Raw genomic sequence first — 23,851 nt, 5'->3', positions numbered from 1 at the left:
ACTATTTATAATGACATGCATTCTTCCTTTCCCAAGAGCGGGCCCACATACAAAATGACTAAACGAAAGCATATAAAATACAATAATGATAAAACTAACTAATACAAAGGACTTATACATATAAAATGGTTCTACAAACGAGTTACCCCAATAGATGAACTTTATTAATTGGTAGTTCAAAATTTAACTTTAATGCTTACTAGATGCATGCGCACAGTTGGAACTTGGATCAATGCCATCATCAATTCCACATAATGATATTGCAGTGCCATTCATTGCATAATGCATGTCACATATGAAGTATTTATGCGTATATATTGTATTCCTTATTATGATACTATATAAAGCCATATACAATGTTTCTAACAAACATTCTAATTACCCGCTCTATAGTAAGTTGTTTTCACCTCCAAAAGACTCAGAACCTTGCTTGTTCCTGTCCAAATATCACAAACAAAAAACTTTTCAAAATTTCCGTCACAAAGATTGGTTTCACGAGATCAAATTAACCGACCTCCGTCACAAAGAAGGCATGGAAACCATATGGAACTCTATGGGGCAATGGAACAACCGCAACTGGATCAGGAGACATTGTTTTCGCATCTATAACCGTTACTGATGATTTCCTAAAAAAAAAGAAAATAAAAACAATTTCTTAATACTCTACTGACATGTTATGTAGTGAAGTATTATGGGAGTTGTACGTAAGTATACCCTGTGCTTTCATCATGTGTAAAGAAGATCAAGTACCCATCATCTTCTTCACAATCGTATCCCCGGGTTTTAGGAACAAAAATTGCCTCAGAACCATATCTACCGGGCCCGAGGTCGTATATTCCTTGGACATTTCCTCCGACTTCAAGCTTTGTTTTTCCAACCTCGGGTTCTACATGTAAATCGAATTTAACAATGCCCGTGACCTTTGCGATGCTATCAAGCCTAGTTGCATACACATATCGTTGTACCCTGAAGTCACATTAAAGATATTAATACGTAGCATCCAAATAATAATAATAATAAAAAGAGTTAATTACATATGTGGTCATCAGTTCATGTGGTTTGTGCAAAGTATAATACGTAGCATCTAAATAATAATAATAATAATAATAATAATAATAAGAGTTAATTATGTAGATGTTCATTAGTTCATGTGGTTTGTGCAAAGTAACGGGTTTGGGTATTAACACTAACTTATGTAAGTCTTGGATAAAATGATCAAAATGCCCTTATACTTATTTTTTTTTTTTAAATAAATATTAGTTGGATGAGGTCTAGACGAAATGTACCTGGCCACCCAAACATGTTAATCTTTATGATCTATTACCAAAACCACATGCGTTTTTTGGTTGGGTTATACATTCATGTAATGACAATGGCTGGCCATTTTGCTCAAATATATAGTCAAATGGTCAAATCTTTTTCCCTTTTACTGATTTAATTAAACCCAATTTCATAACTCGAGATCGGCCCAACTTGCCTCATTGACTCGAGGATGGGATTTAAGTACAACAATTATTATTATCATTAATATTATTAAGTACCTGCCAATGTAGTACTCGTTCACCCTAGGAAAATCAATAGCAGACTCAGACAACTTCTTTTGAGAAGCAAGACCAGTTTCCATGTTGAATCTCATCTCAAACCTAAACAATGAAATTTAGTTAGATGAAATTACTAAAATGCCCCCTTCAACATCTCAAAACACTACTAAAGGCAATGTTTTAAAAACCGGTATTTTACTTGTACAAGATTTAGCTAAAAAAATGGTATAATCGGTTGAACCGGGTTATACAGGGAGGTTCAACCGGTTGAATAGTTTAACTTATAATTTCCTATAAATTCAACTTCAACTCTAAAAATAATCTAAAAGTAAATGATTCCATAACAAAAAATAATCCAAAAGTTAATCTATATTAAAAAATAATACAAAAACACTCAATTTTACAAAAATAGTCCTAAAGTTTACACGTTCGAATGTTAATTGTTGGGTTAAAAGTAATTTTGAAAAATATGGGCCGCAACTATCAAAAGTGTCTCGTACTTAAAACCGGTTTGCCGGTAAAAACCGGTATTTTAGAAAAAAACCGACGGTACAATGTTCTATCAAACCGGCCAAAAACAGCGGGCTCAAAATACCGGCCTACTATACGAAATCCGATTTAACCGGTTCAACCGGCCGGTTTGAACCGGTTTATAAAACACTGAATAAAGGATAAAAATCTTACAACTCATTTGAGAAATTTTCAAGCTTTTCTTTACCACCACCACCAACCATATCCAAATTTGGATTTTGAAGGCGACATGTAATCAAAACAACTTCATCCCCTTCCTCCCATGCATTTGCTAATATTATGAAGTTTTGAATAATCACCAATGTAAGACTTCAAATGATACTTTATGAAGGGTAGAAATGGAAATAAATAAAAAAGAGCCCTCACCATTGTGAAATATGAAGCAATTTGGAAGCTCAAACCATTTAATCTGGAGCTCGTTCTTTGCATACCGTGGAAGGATACCAAATCGGGCTTTCTTTGTTTTATCAAATGTGTAAATCAACTTTTTCTCCTTCACCATGTCCTAAAATGATTTTTGTGTAAATCTTAATGAGCTTAACCAAAAATATGACTAAAAAGTGACAAGAATATCAAGATTCACATACTTTTGGTCTAAAGTACAAAGGTAGATCCATGAAGAGAGCATAATTCTCGGTAATCGCAAAATCATGCATCATTACTGATTGGGGTATTGTTATTAGAACAGGATCATTCATAACACCATCTTTTGAAATCACACGGTATGTGACAAATGGTGCTGTTTGTGCATATCCAAATGTAAACATCTCACCTGGAAACAAATGTTATTTTGTGAAAAAAAAAATACGATAAGAGAGAATTAATACGTATCGATTTGTTTAATGGAGAAACTATTTTACCAGTGATTGGATCGATCTTTGGGTGGGCAGTGAATGCGTGAGAAAGCCTCTTATCATAATCCATCAAGCCAAGAGTTTGCAGGTCACAATCTTCCAATACTTTAATGGCATCTGAAATTTATAAAAAAATGTACAATATATATATTAAGTGTATATTGTTACTTTGTCCTAAGGTAATTAGTAGAGAACCAATATATATGTATACACATACATTAAATACGAGAGTTCATTTACAGAACCATAGAGAACCAATATATCATCATCATCATCATCATCATCATCATCATCGTACTCAGTATATTCCACCAATAGCAATGCTATGGTAGGGTCTGAGGAGGGTAAGATGTAGACAGCATATAAAAGGAGGGTAAGATGTAAGATGTAGAGAACCAATATATGATAGGGTCTGAGGAGGGTAAGATGTAGCAATGCTATGGTAGGGTAGGGTCTGAGGAGGGTAGACCCTACCATAGCAATGCTATGGTAGGGTCTGAGGAGGGTAAGATGTAGAGAACCAATATATATGTATACACATACATACACGTGCATATAAAAGGAGATTTCTAGGCAGAACTCACTTTTTTTCCAAGAACATGTGCAAATCATGTGTAGTAGGTAAATGTTTAAAACTTAAAAAACATAAGAAGAAATTAGAACGAATTTTTATGCACATAACACAGACATTTGTACGTAAGAAGTGAAAATACGAACCATTGATAAGTAAATTAAACGATTAAGGTTTGACTTACATGGTTTGTCTCCTTCTGATAGCGCCAAGAGCTTTCCATGGTGATATATGAGAGCAGTGTTTCCTAAAAGAGAACAATGCAAATACTTATATCTAAGGTTTCTCAAAACAACAGTAATTATGAAAAATGACAATAAATGACAAGAAATCACGTACGCTTTATATTTTTTATAAATGAGATTTGAATGAAGTTATTAAAACTAAAAAGGTACTGAAAAATTTCAGGGATACATCAACAAACCTGTTCCGTCGCCATATGAAAGATCTAGAACTTTCAACTTTGATCTTAGCGTCTACATATGGACCATCACTAACCCAAAAAAACCCCTTAAGATCTCCAATATGAAAACACGATAACTAAAATGATACTTCTATAATGTAAACATATACAAAAACCATAGTTATTAAATGCGTTAGACGCACTTAAGGCGCAATGACCTCTCCAAGGGCCTAGGCGCTAGGCGCAAAAAAAGCACGAGCCTACATAAAAAATAAGAGCACTTAAATAAAAAAAATTCAATAAAACAATTTGTAATGGAAAATGTAGAATAGGATAAATCCTTGCCTCTTTCATTAACAATTATCCCTATATATAGTTACAATGAGATCTCCTATTTTATGGATTTTTTTTGAAAGAGGGGCCAAAATACAAGGGTAAATCACAAGGGGGACTGGAATTATTTTTTTTTCAAAAGAGGGGTCACCTTCATTTGTAATGACGGGGAGTTTTATACATGATAGGGGTGTCAGGTGAGTGTCAGGTACAAGGTTATGCCCTCCATTTGTAATGACGGTGAGTTTGAAAAAGTGGTCTCCCCTCCATTTGTAATGGCGTGGACTGCAAAAAGGTACTCCCCTCCTTTTGTAATGGCGGACAGTATGAAAAAGGTATCTCCCCTCCATTTGTAATGGAGGGGAGTCTGAAATAAAGTACAGTTCCTTTTAAATCACATTTACATATCTACCATATTTATTTATACCAACCGTTTCATTTCTTACTGCATGCACATTAAATATTTTCTGCATGCACCAACCTTCATCCAAGATTTAATCTATATATTTACATGCTTTGAACAACCATACCATCACAACCATCCCATAATTTTTGTTCTTTGTTTATTTTCCTCCAAAGCCAGCAACCTACATGCTTTGTTTATTTTCCTCCAAAGCCAGCAATCACATATTTTTTTAGATCATAACCAAAACCAAAAATGTTTTCTCCGTTTTTTGTTCAGCTATTTTGGGGTGGTGAGGTATCATACAAAAACGAAGTTATTTCGTGTGATAATTATACTAGAAACACTACCGTTATTATTCAACAAAAACTTTTATATGTTGAATTTTTGGATTTGATTTATCTCCATCTTAAGGTTCAAAAAGAATTTTACACTTTAAAATTGAAGTTATATTATACTCATCTAGGCTATTCTCAATCATCCGAAATATTTAGCGACCCTAGTCTCGAAGTGTTGTATTTTTTAGCGGTCAACGAGGGTAACTTTCACCCTAACATTTACGCTCATATTGAGCCAATGGTGCCATTCACACAATCCAGTTGTATGGATCTCATGCGTGGTTTTTCTTTTGTGTATGAGGCCCCCCAACAAACAGCTCATTCTTATAATGGGTTTATGAACCCACATGAACTTGAAGCCGGACCATCTTCCAACGTTCATGAAATGGCTAACGCCGATGTTGACTTTGAATTTGAATCTGAATCCGAATCAGATGTTGAGCAAGTCAGTGATGAAGAATCAGAACCAGATCCGTCATCGGTAGAAACCACAGACGATGATGATGAAATCGTTCATGACTTTATTACACAATATAACTCTACAAATATACAAGCATTGTCACACAATACTGTGAATTATTCCCACGATCTTGATGATCTAAGAGTTTATGAAGCTCCTGATTTTAATGACGGCGACACCGATGAGGATATGGAGGTATGGAACAAAGCTGTTCCCTACGTAGTGCGTCTGGGTATGTACTTTGAAAACAAAGATGATGTTATGTTTGGTGTTCGGTCGTGGAATATTGAATGTGGCAAGGAGTTGTATGTTGTTGAAAGCAAAAGTGCCAAATGGAGAGCAAGATGCAACTCAACAAATCCTAAGTGCAAAACTAATTATAGTAGAGGTCCTCCATGTAATTGGTATGTCAACGCTGTTAAGAAGAAAAATGATCACATGTGGCAAATTATCAGATGGGTTAATTCACACAACTGCTACGGGACGGTAGTTGGAAACAACAACAGAAGCTTGAAATCTAGGGATATTGCCACATGTATCATCCACAACATGCGTGAAGACATTGCATGTTCTGTAAAACAAATTCGAGCGTCAATAAAAGATCAGCTTCGCGTTGATGTTTCTTATAGCAAGGCTTGGAGAGCTCGGAAAGAGGCGGTAGAGAGGATCTATGGTTCTTGGGAGAGTAACTTTCGGGAGTTACCACAATACATTGCAGCATTACAAACATCTAATCCTGGTACCGTTGTTGAATGGCTACATGGTCCCACCGGACCTTCTGATTGTTTTACGTTTAAATTTGTGTTTTGGGCATTTGGGCCTGCCATAAAAACATTTCAACATTGCATGCCTATTATATCAGTGGATGGTACTCACTTGAAGGGATCTTACCGGGGCAAAATGCTAATTGCTGTCACGAAAAATGCCAACAAATACATTGTCCCTATCGCTTTCGCAATTGTTGATGAGGAGACGGTGGAAAGCTGGAAATGGTTTTTCACACAACTTTGGGTTCACATCGCATCACATCGGGGGGAAAAGTTGTATGTTATTTCGGATAGACACAAAGGTATCATTAACGCCCTAAAAAACCTTCGAGTATGGAAAGAAAATTGCGTTCATCGTTTATGTCTAAGTCACATTCGAAGCAATTTTATGCAAAAGTTTAAGGTGTCTAAATTGAAACGCCTTTGTTGGATTATTGGTAGCACCACACAAGTAAGGAAGTACAATCATTCAGTTGGTATAATGAAGCGCATGAATACAAATGCATGGGAGTATCTGAAAGGTATTAAAGAGGAAAATTGGACGCTTGTAAAGGATAAGAACCATCGTCGTTGGGGGAATCTAACGACTAACATTTCGGAGAGCTTTAACAATGCGTTGGGGGGATAAGGCTTATGCCAATCAAGGTCATAATTGATTGTACGCTTGAAAAGTCGGTGCAACAATGTGTAACGCAAACCGAGATTGCATGGAACTGTAACACAAGGTTACCCCCTCGCACATGGTGTTGGTTTGAAAAGCGTGATGCTCGGTCGCGTGAACACCGTTTAATGGAGTTTGATTTTCGAAATGATAGGTACAAGGTCGTATCAAAGATACAACCAAACTCAACCGGTGGAAACGATTACACCGTTGAGTACCTTAAAAAAAATTGCACATGTGGTAAGTGGCAAATGGAAAGATTTCCTTGCTCACATGCTATCGCGGTTTGTCATAATAGAGGTGATTCTCTCGATAGCATTATTAATCAATTTTACACAATTGGTGCCTACAAAGCACAATATGATGGTGAGTTTTTCCCATTAGCTCACCCTGATTATTGGACAGACCCGGGTTGGAGAATTAAAGAAGACACATCAAAACTTACCACATCACGTGGTAGAAGGAAGTCAAGAAGAATTCATAACGAGATGGATGTTCGACATCAAGACCAACCTAGAACATTTAGATGTGGAATATGTAAACAAGTGGGTCATAAAAGGAACGCTTGTCGGTCATTATACCGGTGATTATAATGTTATGTGTTAACTCTTTTTCAATGTACTTCCTTTTTAATTTTTTAATGTAACTTTATCATTAATCGAGCAAAGTTGGGTTTGAGATTTTGCAAGCAATTTTTTTTTAAAATAATATTACAAAGGTTACATTCCTAAAAACAAAAATTACACAATAATACTTAGCATAAAACCACAAGTTCGTTTATATGTAATTAATCATGTATATGCTTGTTTCCTTCATGAGTGCCACACCATTTATTATTAACGCCTGCATTTGGCCGTTTGCCTTTTCGTTTAGCTAAGGGGAGGGAACCGGTCAAGGCTACATCTTCATTGTCATCGTCATCTTCATCATCCTCGTCTTCATCTTCAACCCTGCCCTCTTTGTTTAAGTCAAAATTTATGTCTCTGCCATCTACAACTTGTGGCCTGGTTGGTCTTGTATTTTGGTTTTGATGAAACCCAAACCCTGATGAGGTATCCACGTTGGGGTAGAAGGGCATTTGGAGTAAAGGACTTAAAAAATCTTGTTGAATCGATGGGATAAAGTTTGTTGAAGAACCCCCTATTTGCATATCGTCAAGGTCAAATGGCGAGGAAAACATATCATAACTTGCCATAATTAATTGTGAAGACTGCCCGAGCGGATTACTTTGGGATAGACTAAGATGCGGGCTGCTCATACAACTCGCATGTGGGCTGCCCATATGACTCGTATGCAGTGGGCTGCTCATATGACTTGTATGTGGGCTGCTCATACGACTCGTATGTGGGCTGCTTATATGACTCGTAGATATGCCACTCGTTTGCTACCCCGGGTTCGGTTGCTCTACATTAACTCCACGACCCCTTACATGTCTTCTCCGGATTCGTTGGGGGATAGGGGGCACTTGACGACCAATATTTTGGGTCTCATGAGTCGGATAATAACTCATATGATCACCTAAGCTAGCGTACCCCATGTAACGACTGACCAACTCTCTCACCGGATTTTCATTTGACGTATGATGCACCTGGCTCAATCCTTCCATCTGCATTTAACTTAGTATTATATTTATTATTTAAACATATAAATTAATAGCATGCAATTTAAAAGAAATTAATAAATTAAATATTAACAAATTTTCACATACCAACATCATAACCCCCCCCATCATTTGGATACTCTCGCGGGTTTTGGTAACTACGTGTCGGATTAGCCGTGTATAAAACTGTATGAGACTTAAACCACTGCATGTACTCTGGGCTCGCAGCGACCGAAGTCCACTCAACTTGAGTGACAGTCGTGTGATTACGAGCCATCCATGAGTTAATATACTTTTGATGTTCGTTTAACCAGTCGCCACTCCGACCACCCGCACGACTAATGTTGTGGAGTTTCTTATGTTCATCAACATTCAAAAGTGTATTCATAGGGATTGGTTGAAACATGCCAAATTGTCTCAAAACCCTACTAGGAATATGGGGTTCGACAATTTCCCAACAAATGAGATACGTCTCACTCCTCCAACATTGTTCACCATTTCTACAAATTTGGGGAAGTCTATGAAGGTCATCATCGTATGGCTTCCACATGAATTGAAACTCCGAATAAGAATTGAACTCCGAACGGTAGGCACTAAGTACGTGTGATGAAGCTTCAAGAAACGTCAAAGGACCTTGCCATCTTTGGAAAAAAACTTATTTAAACAACTAAATTATATTAATAACACTTTGTAATTTTTTCATATATTTTTCTACAACAATATACAAAAATATAACGCATAGCGTGAAGCTAATGGTTTATTCCAATCAGTTTGGCGTAACTGTTTTGGAGCTGTGCTAGGAAATCTTTCCCATGCCCATAACTGCAACAAAAAAACTCCATCGGCAATCTCATTCGTATTAATATTGGTGGCTTTACAAAGACTTCTATATAAACAAGATAAAACCGCGCTACCCCAGCTAAGCTCGCTGCATGCAGCTAAATCTTGTAGGTGATTTAAATATTTAACATGCACCCAGTTGCTTGAATTTTCAGGAAATAGTTGACCACCAATTAAAAGAATTATAATCGTTCTTGCTCGCTGGAGACATTGTAATTCTGATGGATTTTCTGGAAATTGTACTTCCATTAAACATTTTAGAATAAAAGGCATATTTATTTTTTGCCCACTTATGCCCGTACCATTTTCTAGTCGAATACCGGTTAAAGAAAAAAAAGATTCCTGGATTTCTTCAACGTTCCAGTGATGATCATTACCACATACGACATTACCGTCAACCCGAAAACAACACAAGACTTCTACATCTTGTAAGGTTACTGTTACCTCCCCAAATGGCATGTGAAATGTGTGTGTTTCTGGCCGCCATATTTCAACTAGTGCTGATATTAGAGCATTGTCAATCCTACGGTTGTCACACTCCAATACACCAGCGAAACCGGCCATACGAATATAATGCAACACGTTCTCCGTAATTGGATTTCTATGAATGTAACCCCATAATTTTTCATCACCGCGTCTAACTTTTAAAAACCCGCCTTTCGGTACGTCTTTTGGTTGTTGAAACACGTAATCTGCTCTGTGGTTACCACTTAAAAACAACAAGTCGTCTTCCAAAGGTCCGGAGGTAAAATGTCTTTCCATATTTATATGTAATTTGGCGGGAAATATAGGAGTGAAAATTGGAAGAGAAAATGAAAATCTTGAAGTGTGAAAAACCTTACAAAATCTTATTAATTAGTTGAGTTGTGTAATCTGATGAATTGTCTTCAATTTTATGGTTGAGGTTAGGTGGGATGGTGGATCAATAAATATTGTGTTAATTGAAGTGTATCTGAAACTGAGTGTGTATATTAAAAGGAAGTGTGTTCCCAACGTTTATTTCAGACTCCCCTCCATTACAAATGGAGGGGAGATACCTTTTTCATACTGCCCGCCATTACAAAAGGAGGGGAGTACCTTTTTGCAGTCCACGCCATTATAAATGGAGGGGAGACCACTTTTTCAAACTCACCGCCATTACAAATGGAGGGCATAACCTCGTACCTGACACTCACCTGACACCCCTGTCATGTATAAAACTCCCCACCATTACAAATGGAGGTGACCCCTCTTTTGAAAAAAAAATAATTCCAGCCCCCCTTGTGATTTACCCTTGTATTTTGGCCCCTCTTTCAAAAAAAAATCTATTTTAGGAGATAAATCATACAGTAAATACAAATTACAAAACCATAATTATCAACATAATTATCGGCATGATAGTTGGCGTCTATTACACCCCCGCAGTCGAAGCGGGAGGCAAACGTATGCTTAGACTGGATCTAAAGTCATCGAATAGAACCCGAGGAAGGCCTTTTGTGAATATGTCGGCAATCTGGAAGCGGTATGGCATATGCAGTATTCGAACCAGTCCCTTTTGAACGTGTTCCCGAACGAAGTGAAGGTCGAGCTCGATGTGTTTGGTTCGTTGACGTTGAACTGGGTTGCCCGATAGGTAAATTGCACTTACATTGTCACAGTATACCAAGGAAGCTTTGGTTAGCGGATGATGTTGTTCCAAGAGTAGGTTTCGTAGCCAACATATTTCGGCAACCACGTTCGCAACTCCACGGTATTCAGCCTCGGCACTAGATTGAGAAATAGTGGACTGTCTCTTTGAGGACCATGATATCAGGTTGTCACCCAGGTAGACATAGTACCCGGATGTAGAGCGACGAGTGTCGGGGCAGCCTGCCCAATCGACATCCGTGTATGCCCGGATGGATAGAGCTGGGGGAGAGCGTAGGTGAAGACCATAGTCGGCAGTGCCATGTAAATACCTGATGATCCGCTTAAGAGCGTTCTAGTGTGCCATGCAAGGTGAGTGCATGTGCATGCATATTTGTTGCACGGCGTATGCTATGTCGGGTCTCGTGAAGGTTAGGTACTGTAACGCACCCGCAAGGCTCCGATAGATGGATGGGTAATCAAATAATGAATCCGGTTCACCGCCCAATTTACTCTGAGTGTCGACCGGGGTCACGGCTGGTTTGCATGAGTTCATACCGGCACGATGAATGATGTCTTTGGCATACGCATGTTGTGACAGAAATAGTGTGTTACCCGTCCTTTTTACCGAGATCCCAAAAAAATAAGATAAGGATCCTAAATCCTTCATAGCAAACTCACCAGCAAGGACAGCCAAGAGCCGTTGTCGGAGTTGATCGGAGGAGGTGGTGAGGATGATGTCGTCTACATAGATGAGAAGATAAGTAACATCATTACTGTGCTTATAAATGAATAATGAGTTGTCCGATTTGCACTGGGTAAAACCATGCTGAAGGACAAAAACAGTGAACCGTTGGTACCAGGCTCTGGGTGCCTGTTTGAGACCGTATAAGGACTTCTTGAGTCGATAGATATGATCCGGGTAGTCCCGGTGTCGAAATCCCATGGGTTGGTGCATATACACAGTTTCCTGCAAGTTGCCATGTAAGAAAGCATTTGTAACATCCAGTTGGTGAATCGCCCATGATTTTGAGAGGGCCAGAGTGAGAACCGTACGTATAGTTGTCGGTTTTACCACCGGACTAAATGTGTCACCATAGTCAACCCCGACCTGTTGGCTACGACCATCACAAACCAACCTTGCTTTGTATCGTTCTAAGGAGCCATCAGAACGAAATTTGTGCTGAAAAAGCCACATGCAACAAATAATATTCATATCAGAGTGACGTGGTACTAGTTCCCATGTGTCATTTTTAATTAGTGCACTAAATTCGTTTTGCATAGCATCATACCATTCGGGTGTGGACAAGGCAAGGTGGGGAGTTTTCGAGATTGGGACTATGGAGGAAGTATTGAGGTTGAAGAGTTGTTTGGGTTTGGTAATGCCGTCCATAGCTCTAGTGCGCATTGAACGGGTTGGTTGTGGTTGAATCGAGTGGGGAGGGGTGGGGGGAGAGGACTGTGTAGTGGGGTGGGTCTGTGGTGGGGGGGTCCGAAGATTGGGCCGGAGGGATTGGATCCGTGAGATGGGCCGTGGAAGGGTGATTGGGTATACAGATGGTCTGGGCTAACGGTGTGGTAGATGGGCCGTTAGGAGTTGTTTGTGAGCTGGAGGAGGTAGGTGACTGAACATGAGCCCTTAACAGTGGGTTAAAGGGTGGATTTAGAAAGGTGTAGTTAAGAGTTATATTAGAGTGTTGGATGGAGAAGGGATATATGGATTATTCAAACTGGACATGGCGGGATATAATGATTTGTTTATTTGCGATGTCTAAGCATTTATATCCGCGATGGTTTGATGGATAGTCAAGAAATACGCAAGGTTTTGATTGGTTTGTGAGTTTATTTATGGTGATGGAGGGGGTGATCGGATAGCAAAGGCATCCGAATACACGAAGATGTGTGTAGATTGGGAGGACATTATATAGAAGGGTTTTGGGGGATAGGAATTTGTGGGTTTTCTTAGGTAGAATATTGAGGAGGTAGGTGGCGGTTTCGAGGGCATGATGCCAAAAGGAAGGAGGTAAAGAGGCTTGAGATAAGAGGGTACGGATCATGTTATTGATGGTTCGGATTTTTCTCTCGGCCTTGCCATTTTGTGAGGAGGTGTGAGGGCAAGAAAAACGAAATTGCATTCCATTGGTTTTGCAAAATTGTTTAAAATTATTGTTGGTATATTCGGTGCCATTGTCACATTGGAATTGCTTTATTTGACGTTCAAACTGGGTATGTATGAGATTATAGAAATTGGTAAAGGTCGAGTAAACTTGAGATTTATTGGTTAGGGGATATGTCCATAAAAAATCCGTTAAATCATCAATAAACAATATATAATAGCGGTGACCGCCGGTGCTTAAGACCGATGAAGTCCACAAATCACTGTGAATAATGTCAAAAGGTAAATGCGTCTTATTTGTAGAATCATAAAAAGGAAGTTTAACACTCTTGCCAAAAATACAATCCTGACAAAGTGTATTGTTTGGTTTACTAAAATCAATGAAAGAACTAGACTTTAATGAATGCAATAAAGGATTGCCCGGGTGCCCAATGTGTTGATGCCAACGGTCTTGAGTAATAGCAGCTAAAGCGGTGGGTTTGGAGGGAGGCTTGATGAATTTGGTGGTTAGAGGGTAGAGATCGCCCGAGCTATTGCATCAAAGGATAGGTTCCTTGGTCTTGAGATCCTTCACAAAAAAACCAAACAGGTCAAATTCAATAGATAGTAAATTGTTAGTCGTTAGGCGACGGACAGAGATGAGGTTTTTGATGAGGTTTGGAGCATAAAGAATGTTGTTTAATTTTAGTGGCGGGAAAGGTGGTGGTAGAATTTTATTGCCTTGTCCAATAACGGGAATGGTTGATTCGTTGCCAACGACAATTTGCTTATTAGTGCAAGTATTAAAATTAGACGGGAAGTTCATACCTGGTTGCTCCATGTGACCCGAGGCGCCCGTGTCCATGTAACCAACCGGATCGGATGGCTGACTCATGGAGAGAGTGTAGAGAGCCTGTGCGATATCCGTCGGCGTCGGGCTGTAGGTGGCCATGTGGGTCTGTGCGGGTCGGGGGGCCAGAATACCTTGTGAACTGTTGGGCCGAGGGGTGGACGAGTACAGGCAAGGGGGTGTGTGAGTGGGTTGTGGGCTGTAGGAGTTGTTTAGGAGGTCGACCCACTGTGTGTTGGCCTAGTTGTTTGGAAATATGATATATGGGTGTTGGGATTGGGCTGGGTAATTATAGTTGGACCCCCTGGACCGGTTTTGTTGAGATGAACTGGACCGACCTCTACCGCGACCAGGGGAACATCCACGGCCGCGGGTATTTTCTGCTGTGGGCTGGGATGCCGTGGTGTTGGGAGTGGTCGAAGGGGAGCGAGGTTGACTGTGAACAAGGAGGGCGGTGGCTGCTTGTTGCGTGGAGTGATTGGCTTGATTGGATTTGGTGGTTTCATTCATGCATAGTTGGGGCTGGACTTCAAAAAATGAAGGTAAGGGTTTGGTGTTTTGAAGAACAATGCCAACAGTTTCGTATTGGTCGGTGAGGCCGTTTATTGTTTGTAAAACGAGATCCCTTTCATCAACTGGGGCGTCGACGTTGTTCAATTGATCGGCCAAGACTTTGAGTTCTTGACAATATTCGTGCATGGATGAAAAATTTTCAAGACGGGTGTTGGAAAACTTTTGTTTGAGAAGAAGGGATCGAGTGGCTTTGTTGTCTTGAAAGAGATTTTCGATAGCCTTCCAAGCATCGTAAACGATGGTGCGCTTCTTGATGATGGTTTTGAGGAGGTTGGTGGATATTGTGCCATAGATCCATTGGAGGACTATGGCATCCAGACGTTCCCAAGATTCGGGATGGGAAGGGGCTGGTTGTTTGTCCTTTTCGGTAGAGGAGGTGGCGACTGGTTCGACACGGGGCTGAAGGTGGTCGGCGACAAGGTAATCCGTACAGTGGATCTGAAATAGTTCAGCCCATGTATTATAGTCATCGGCTTCGTTGTCCAACATGATAGGGACGGAGGTTCGGATGTTGGACACAGTTACAGCGGGGTGCAACTTATGATCTGCCATTGGAGGAAGGTGAGAAGATAGAATGAGAGAGTGGCGGCTGGAAGGGATGAAGCGGCAGTAGGGTTTCGAGAGGGAAGATAGGAGGATCAGTTTAGGGTGATACCATGTAGAATAGGATAAATCCTTGCCTCTTTCATTAACAATTATCCCTATATATAGTTACAATGAGATCTCCTATTTTAGGAGATAAATCATACAGTAAATACAAATTACAAAACCATAATTATCAACATAATTATCGACATGATAGTTTGCGTCTATTAGAAAATATCACTTTTTCAAATACCAAAATATTGCAAAAACAGCTGAAATTTCAAAATTAACAAAATTCATACAAAAGTTTAAAAATGAAAACGACAATGGGAAAATCAGTTTATTTCATTTGAGCATTTATATGAATATATAAGCATGAATATATCACTAGAACTTAACATATTCTATTGTTCTATTCAAATCATTATTTATTACAAACGCTTCTTATTTCCACCACAAAACTTTAACAAGCAGGTTAAAACAAAGCATCTTTATCACCATTAACATAAATAACAACATAATCAAAACCATTTAAAGATTAATTATTATTAAGCTATTCTCTTCTTTCTGTAGACCGTGTTCTTGCTTTGTGATGTGTGTAGGGCCAAAATGTGACTTGCGATATCAAATTACGAAACCCGTTATATATTAATGGTCAAGTGAATAATTTAAGCCGACGAGTAAACCGGACACGAAACGAGAGTTTCAGGACGTGCGTTTAGCTTCAATGGCATAAAGCTTCTAGAACTTTTAGCTTGTACTATATATAGGGGCCTTATGTATTATTTATGTGTGTTTCTATGGTGTAAATTATCCACCCAAGGGGAGCTCACCTTCGGTGGGTCGGTTCTTTATTAATGTTATCGGTCTTTTAACCGACAACGAGATCGTTCATTTATATATTATCTTTATATTATTTATGTTCGGTCGTTTGATTTATTTCACCTATCTCGAATGTTTATCAAATGCAATATCTGTCCGGTTGGTCGTGTTGGGACTTACAATTGGCATCAGAGCGGCTCGAATCTTATGATTCAACTTTTCTCTTGATATGCGAGTTCTATTTCCGCTATTACCCGAACCGAGACGTTAAAGACCCGTTGAAGCTTGAAAAAAAAGCTTCTAGATCTAGAAACAAAGCTGGAAATAAAGTGGAAAATAAGCGTGTTTGAAGCATTCTTCTTGTAGATCCGGATATTCGGGATCTACAAGCGCCCAATCCGGGCGTTTCGGGAACCGTTCTGCCATACGCCAAAACTATGGCGACCCTACATTTCTTCCGGCTAAGAGTTCGAAGTTGAAAATGTAAAATGTCAAACTCCGATACATAAGTGTCGGTTATTTCGTGTCGTGGCAACTGTTGGATGGAGATGTGACCGACGAGTTTGCCGGTAACTGCTAGCGATGGTAGATGGTGGCTGTCCTGGTTTCTATTTATTAAAAAAACGAATCGAATCGATCCATTCGAATCGAGTTCGATTCGAATCAAATCGTTTTTCCGGCGCGTTTTTCCTTCAACGACGTGAGAGAAAGAAAGAGATGAAGAAGAAAGAATACGGCGGCTAATGTGTCCATGGAAGTGGTTTTTGATGGTGGTATGTGAGGATGGAGGGTGACAGAGGCGACGGTGTGAAGGATGGGTGGCCGGAACCGCTAATCTGGTCGTCTCCGTTCACTTGAGCGTTTTTCCAGCAAGGCTCACCGAAATCAGTTTTCAGACGCCATTTGGTGAGAGTGACAATTGTTGATGATGTTGGGATGGAGTGGTGACCGGAGGTGGAGTTAATACAGAAAAAGATCCGGCGAAAGTGGTCAGAATCGTTTTTTTCGATGGGGTTGCCGGTGGCCGGATTTGCGGCTGGTTGGTGATGGTGGCTGCCAACTTGAGAATAAGTTTCCTCTATTATATCTTGTGCCCTAATTTATGAATTAAAAGGGACTTGGGCTTAGACTTCAAATGGGCCTAGTTTAATATGTGGGTTTTTATGTAAAATCAAATGGATTTTATTTTAGGCTACAAGGTTTGGACTTGCAAGTTGGTGTGTCGTTTATTTTTCGGAGTTAAACCAGACTGAAGAAAGTCAAATGTGTTCGAGGTTTCGTCGTCGAACCGTGTTCAAAGAGTATTATTTCCATATTATATTATTTTTTTAAAGGCGCTTAAATGGGAAATAATAAACTTTGTCATTTGATTGTTGTCGTCGGTAGTTCTTGTGAACCTATACTGCTTGAAGATCCTAGATGGATAAAGAAGCGATAACTCCTTCATGAATGAATTAGGTGGATCATACATTTAGGGGATGATAGAAGAGGCTTCAGCTTTATCGGGTTGATTCGTGAAGATGCGATACACGATTCAACAAAGTTTTTGATATCATAAGTCAAGGGGGTGATTGTAGGGCCAAAAAGAGTGACTTGCGATATCAAATTACGAAACCTGTTATATATTAATGGTCAAGTGAATAATTTAAGTCGACGAGGAAACCAGACACGAAACGAGAGCTTCGGGACGTGCGTTTAGCTTAAATGGGATAAGGCTTCTAGAATGTTTATCTTTAACTATATATAGGGGCCTTATGTATTATTTATGTGTGTTTCTATGGTGTAAATTATCCACCCAAGGGGAGCTCACCTTGGGGGGTCGATTCTTTATTAATGTTTTCAGTCTTTTAACCGACAACGAGATCGTTCATTTATATCTTATCTTTATATTATTTATGTTCGGTCGTTTGATTTACCACACCCATCTCAAATGTTTATCAAGTGCAAAATTTGTTCGTTTGATCGTTTTGGGACCTACAACATGCATAACTAATTGTCGTTCATTATAGGAGAAAGATTAGAGTTACTTTTGTTCATCCTATGAATTTTATGAAACTTGTTTTAAGGGATAATAATTCAAATAAAATCAAGGTACAAAAGAATCAAAAAAAATTCTGGGTTGTCAATTTTTCTCCTAAATTAGCACGCCTTCAGTCATGATAGTAGTTATATTAGCGACTCGCCCTAAATAATCGCCAAGGCGCTAAAACGTTGCGCTTTTAATAACTATGACAAAAACTTTAGAATAAATACCTTCATAAACTTAGCTCCTTCAAAATATTCCTCTTGTTCCAAACGAGATGTTTTTACATAATGTGAGAGATAAGTTGCTTTTCCATCTTTGATCCGTAAGCCATGGATCATTCTATTTGACATTGATAGTCACAACAGAAGTTCATATAGGAAGATGAAAATATAAATATTAATATCAATCATAGTCCATTAGTTATGCATAAAGTGTAGAAACAGAGATTAAGTAACGAACAACACTTACCCGTCTCCGTCAAACCTGCAAACAAACAAGAACAAGTGTAAATTAAAGTTCCGTGAACCAAATGCCTAAAATTTTGTAGCAAATATGAACTTATTTAATCTAATTGTAAAGGTTATGTACCAGTGATATCCGGCCAAAGGAGCAAACTTTGGATTAGGACCAACTCTAACAAACTCACCATTCAGGCACTCCTGTGATTACAAATGTTTTAAATGTAAATTAGAACCAAACTACAAGAACACTAAATTATAGAATGTTACAAATAACACAAGAACTTTCACTAAAATTAGTAATGAAACATGATGAAACTATTTCCTGACTGGCAAAACTCCATCAATTACAAAGTTCCAGCACAAACAGAATATTCAATATTATACGATTACATATAACCACCATTGAAACATAGTGAACGTATGAAATCATTTCCTGAAAGAAATATCAACAAACTCCCGTCATTTATAAAATTTAAGCATGAATCAAACATTCAGATATTATGTGATTACGGATGCTATGGCAGGAACATAATGAACCATTTCCTGACAGAAACTGGAAATAAATTCCATCAGCTATGAACTTCAAGCACGAATCGACATTCAGATACAATACGATTACAGATAATCACTGTAGAAACATAATAAACCATTTCCTTACAAAAATTTGCAACAAACTCAATCAGGTACGAAACTGTAACATAATACAAACAGTCAGATATATCACAGTAGGAACATAATTCAAGTCCGATCGATAATCAAAACACGAACTAAACGACTAACTCTATATTATATTAATTAGAAAATATAACTCAAAAAACTGATTACACTCCCAAACCCTAACTCGGTTTGACTCTTGATGAACCCTAACTTGGATACATCTAGATAAACCCTAACTTGGTTACATCTTGTGTGTCTCTAGATGAATCCTAACTCGGTTGCATCTCACGTGTTTTATGATGCCAAACCATAATGCGGTTTATATATACCAATCTAACTAACTAGTCAAGATATTATCTATGATAACTACAAAAAAATTAGGAAACAGATTCTAATTAGGAAACGTAACTAACTATGTCCTAATTGTCAATATTGGTCACTCAAGTTCACTGACTCGTGACTTGGAGTCAGAATTGACGTCCGACAATCACCTCGTAATTTCAGACTCGAAATAGGTGGTCTTTGACTAAAACTTGTCTCCTTTGACATGTCTAATTCGAATGACGATTTTGATTTTCTTGGCTTTAGCACCATCTTGGTCCTCATCATCTTGGTCTTGGCCTCCTAGAACTCCTCTTGATCCATAACTGTATTCTTCCCGCTCTCCCAAACTCGGCTACCTCCATGACCCTATTCTAGACCAAACCCTCGGCCATATGAACTCACAAATCCATTTCTATGGTCGCGATTTGTGTCATCTAATCGAACGAACATCATTCTTCCTTGATCTCCTTAGTGAGAAACCGGTTAGATCCAACAAATCAACCCCTTGGTTAATTAGAACATAGCTCGTTCAACCCGAATAAAACAAACTCTGAACTAAACCACTTCTCTAGTCCAATTTTCCGATCACAACTTGATCGATTAAACTTGTTCTTAGATCACGACTTTGATTGAACATAAAAAACGTGTCTCAAACAAACTTCTCCAAAAGCCCGTATGCGAAATCTTACTCGATCTCAACCCTATACCTAGTCGTCTATGAACTTCTAATGATCGCAAGATTCAAGCACGAATCAAACATTCAGGTACTAATACACCACAAATATACAACTAAGCATAACAACACATCAACCGATTCAACTCTGTAACAAACACATTCTAATAACCTAACCTAAACACATTAGATGAATTACTGAAACAAAACACGATTCAACATCATGTACTAACTAATTAACTAACTAACTATCTCAATAGCAATTTAAGCTACGGTTAAACATCAATGATACAATTTCGTAAAAATACTAAGTGTGATTCATCGTCATCTTGTGACATCCCCGGTTTCGTTTTGTATCTAAATGAATCGGGTTTTATTGGATTTTAAAAGATAAATGGAATTAATTAAAGTATGAGGGGGCTAAGTGTCATTTTATTAAAAGTTAAACATAACCCTATCTATAAATGCAGCTACCATCTCATTATCTCATCATATTGGTTTCTTCATCAAGTTTTTAAAGAGAGAAACACATTCTAACCCCAAATCTCGTTTATGAGTGAACAAGCAGCAAATATCTAATGATTCCTTGAGATCTAATCGTCGGAATGGTCTTAAATTTTAACGGCATGTTCCCAGCATATAAATGATGATTTCCACTGATCGGATCTTTAATCGGAGGCCTCGGAAGTCCGGTTTCTATTGACAAAAATAATGAAAGATGAAGATTTCCTACGACTGTTTGGGATTTTCGGCCATCGTAGCGGCGGTTTCCTATGGCGGGAGGCAAATGGGTTCGTAGATATTGTGTGATGGTTCAGTAACCTCTAGAATTACCTAAATCGGAGCTCATTTGATATATTTTTGGGTTATTCTAGTGTTTTCGAACATAAACCTCAAATGTACGTTTTTATTAAAAATGTTTACTTTTCGTCTACGGATTTTCATAGATTTTGGTAGGTTGACAAACCGGGCCGCAATTAATGATAAAGTTAAGAACTTTATAATAAAAGAGCTATTTGGACTATCTTATGCTAAACGAGTAAAGTTTGGTTCATAAAAAGAATGAGAAACGTAGTCAGTTTGACTCGAAACTTGGTGTAGTGATAAATCGATTGGGATAGATTAATAAAGTTTAGAATTTTGCGAAAATGTGATGGTTTGGTTTTTGTTCAATTGAACCTAGTAGTTAATAGGTTAGTTAATTAACGTGGTTATTACAATTAACTTGAGTACTTAATTATTTACTAGTGTTCACGACTCAGAACGAGATCAGATTTGTCAAACAAAAGTATAAGCGAGCCAAGTGAGTTCTAGCCCCCCTTACCTTTAAACGTTTTTGGGGTTGTATGTATACTCACAAAAGAAGGTAAAAGATGAATGCGATATGTTTTATATGAGAGAGTAAATGGGTAAACTAATAATAAATACACTTAACTCATACTATGTTAAGTTGTATGAAGAGCGTGAGTAGGTCATGGCGTGGACATCAGGTAGGTAATCACCTTACACATGTCCACATCATGAATTCTCATGGGTAATATGCGAGTCCTTATACGATAGGAAATGTTCCTTTTATGAATATGAGTAGACATCTTTTATGGATATCAATTTATATTCCTTTTATGGATATGAGTAGACGTTCCTTTTATGGATATGAATAGATGTTCCTTTTATGAACATGATAGTGTGTTGTTATGGACAAGAAAGCACATGCATTAACACAATAGAGGACTAAAAGCCTATAATGTGTTTAAGGCACGTGTTTTTATGTGGTCCAGTTATAGATAAAAACCATTAACTGTTAGAATAATATATGTGTAATGTGGTCCAGTTATGGATACTATGATAATATGGTATAGTTATCAATAAAAGGAGAATATGGTCCAGTTATAAATACTTTGATAATATGGTCCTGTTATGGATACAAGGAGAATATGGTCAATTTATGGATACTATGGTAATGAGGTCCAATTATGGATACAATGAGAATGTGGTCAAGTTATGGATACTATGAGAACGTGGTCCAGTCATGGATGCAATGAATAGGTTGTCCAACTAGGGACACTAAGTGTGGAAGCTAATAACTATTTGTGTGTGTGTAGTATGATTTCATGGTATGGTAGTTATATATATATCTGTGTGTGTGTGTGTGTGTGTATGTGTGTGATTGCATGATCCAGCTATAAATACTAGTAGAATAGATAGAGTATATGAATGGTGTGAGTGCTCCGGTATGCATGATAAAGACAAGTGTAAGAATGTAAATGAATGTGTAAGAAATAAAGGCTATGTTAATTTATCTTCGGATATGAAAGAGTCGCATGTCAATTGTTAGAATTGCTCATTTATGAAAAGAAAGAAATATTTGAACTCACTCTGCGTGTCACTGACTTTTAGTATGTATGCAGACATTGTAGATGACGCGGAGAGCTTGAAGTGCATACAAGGCTATCCATATCGAAGATGAGTTAGAGAAAGAAGTTAAATGTAAAAGTTTTAGTTTCCGCTGCAAGTTGTATGTGCTTTCGCTGTGTTGAACTGAGATTTTGAGTAAAGTCAATGCTAAAGTAGAGTGCCCGGGTATGGGGCCTTACACATCTATAATCTACTAACTGCATAGCAATTTATGCTAGGTCTAAACAAAAAATCAATAACATAATCTTTAGCAACAAGAAAATAATAATTCAAACTGACTGCCACACATATATGACTGAAATTAGCAACAAACTCCATCAATTATGAGAATCAAGCACAAATCAAACATTCATACATTAATACACCACATATTAAGCATAATAACATATCAAGTGATACAACTCCCTAACAAACACATCTTAAAAACCTAACCTAAACACATACACGAGATGTATACTATAGCACCGAAACTCAAACATGATTCAACATCATCTACTAACTCAATAGCAATTACACTAGGTCTAAAACATCAACAATGCAATTCCATAAAAATTCATCATCATTAACTAATTCAACAGAAATTCATCTTGATAACTTAAACCTAACACATACTAACTAAGTAACTAACTCAATAGTAGTTTACATTAGGGCTAAAACATCATCGACACAATTACGTACCAAATCCGTAACAATTCATCATCAATAACTAACTCAACACCAATTCAAGCTCTGTGTAAATATAAATCAACAATATAACTAACCGGTAGTTCACCGATGACAGCTAGATCCCCGCACGGGGGCGTTTCATCAACCGGAGCAAAGTTACCGAAGAGCCAGTGATGCGGCTGTGATGAATCATGCATCAGCTTCACCATAAGCTTCTTGAGACCATCAATTGCTTTGGATGTGAATCTTTTACTCGGCTTAGGGTTAACCGCTACCTTGGTTTAAAAAAGCGCGCCTGAGGCGAGCCGAGGCGAGAGGCGACCTAAGGCGAGAGCTTCATCGTTTTTGCCTACTCAAGGCGAGCAATGTTCAAAAGGTGAGAGTGAGGCGCTATTTTTAGGCAAAAAGCGGCCTAAGGCGAAGCCTAGGCGAACCCGAAGCGAACGCCTTTCGTATAAATGTCATTTTTATGCATCAAAACGTTGTAAAACATGTGTTTTAGGTTGTACATGTAGATAATTTATATATTGAATCATATATAACATCTATTTATTGCTACATTTAGAGTTGGGATGCTAAAAAAATAAAATATATATTTAAAAAAATTATATAAAAACCTTACGCCTCATATACGAAAAGCTTTCGCTTTTTGCGCTTCGCACTTCAGTTTTAGACCTCATCGCTTTTGTTCGCCTCTTGCTTTCTAAAACCAAGACCGCTACCACTCTACCGCCAATCTCCACTTCAGTGGTAACCATTCTGTTACAGTTAGTGGATGAGTGTTTGTGTGTGTGTGT

General features: G+C 38.2%; 1 pseudogene across 1 annotated transcript; it reads right to left on the bottom strand.

Annotated features, from left to right (window-relative positions):
- Window positions 1–471: 471 nt before the first annotated feature.
- LOC143556765 (carotenoid 9,10(9',10')-cleavage dioxygenase-like) lies at window positions 472–23,332 on the bottom strand (annotated as a pseudogene). Its single transcript, XR_013139440.1, has 13 exons — window positions 23,150–23,332; window positions 18,447–18,517; window positions 18,327–18,341; window positions 18,072–18,197; window positions 3,922–4,007; window positions 3,682–3,744; window positions 2,933–3,043; window positions 2,660–2,844; window positions 2,439–2,577; window positions 2,226–2,343; window positions 1,542–1,643; window positions 715–966; window positions 472–626 (listed from the first exon to the last, which is right to left on the bottom strand). The product of XR_013139440.1 is annotated as a carotenoid 9,10(9',10')-cleavage dioxygenase-like (transcript).
- Between the last annotated feature and the right edge of the window lie 519 nt (window positions 23,333–23,851).

Source organism: Bidens hawaiensis, unplaced genomic scaffold (assembly GCF_021521415.1).
Source record: "Bidens hawaiensis isolate Kalapana, Puna unplaced genomic scaffold, B.hawaiensis_p1.1 tig00018741_1, whole genome shotgun sequence".
Taxonomy (NCBI): domain Eukaryota; kingdom Viridiplantae; phylum Streptophyta; class Magnoliopsida; order Asterales; family Asteraceae; genus Bidens; species Bidens hawaiensis.
Note: the sequence above shows the minus strand (reverse complement) of the source record. Positions and strands in the feature narration are given on the sequence as shown.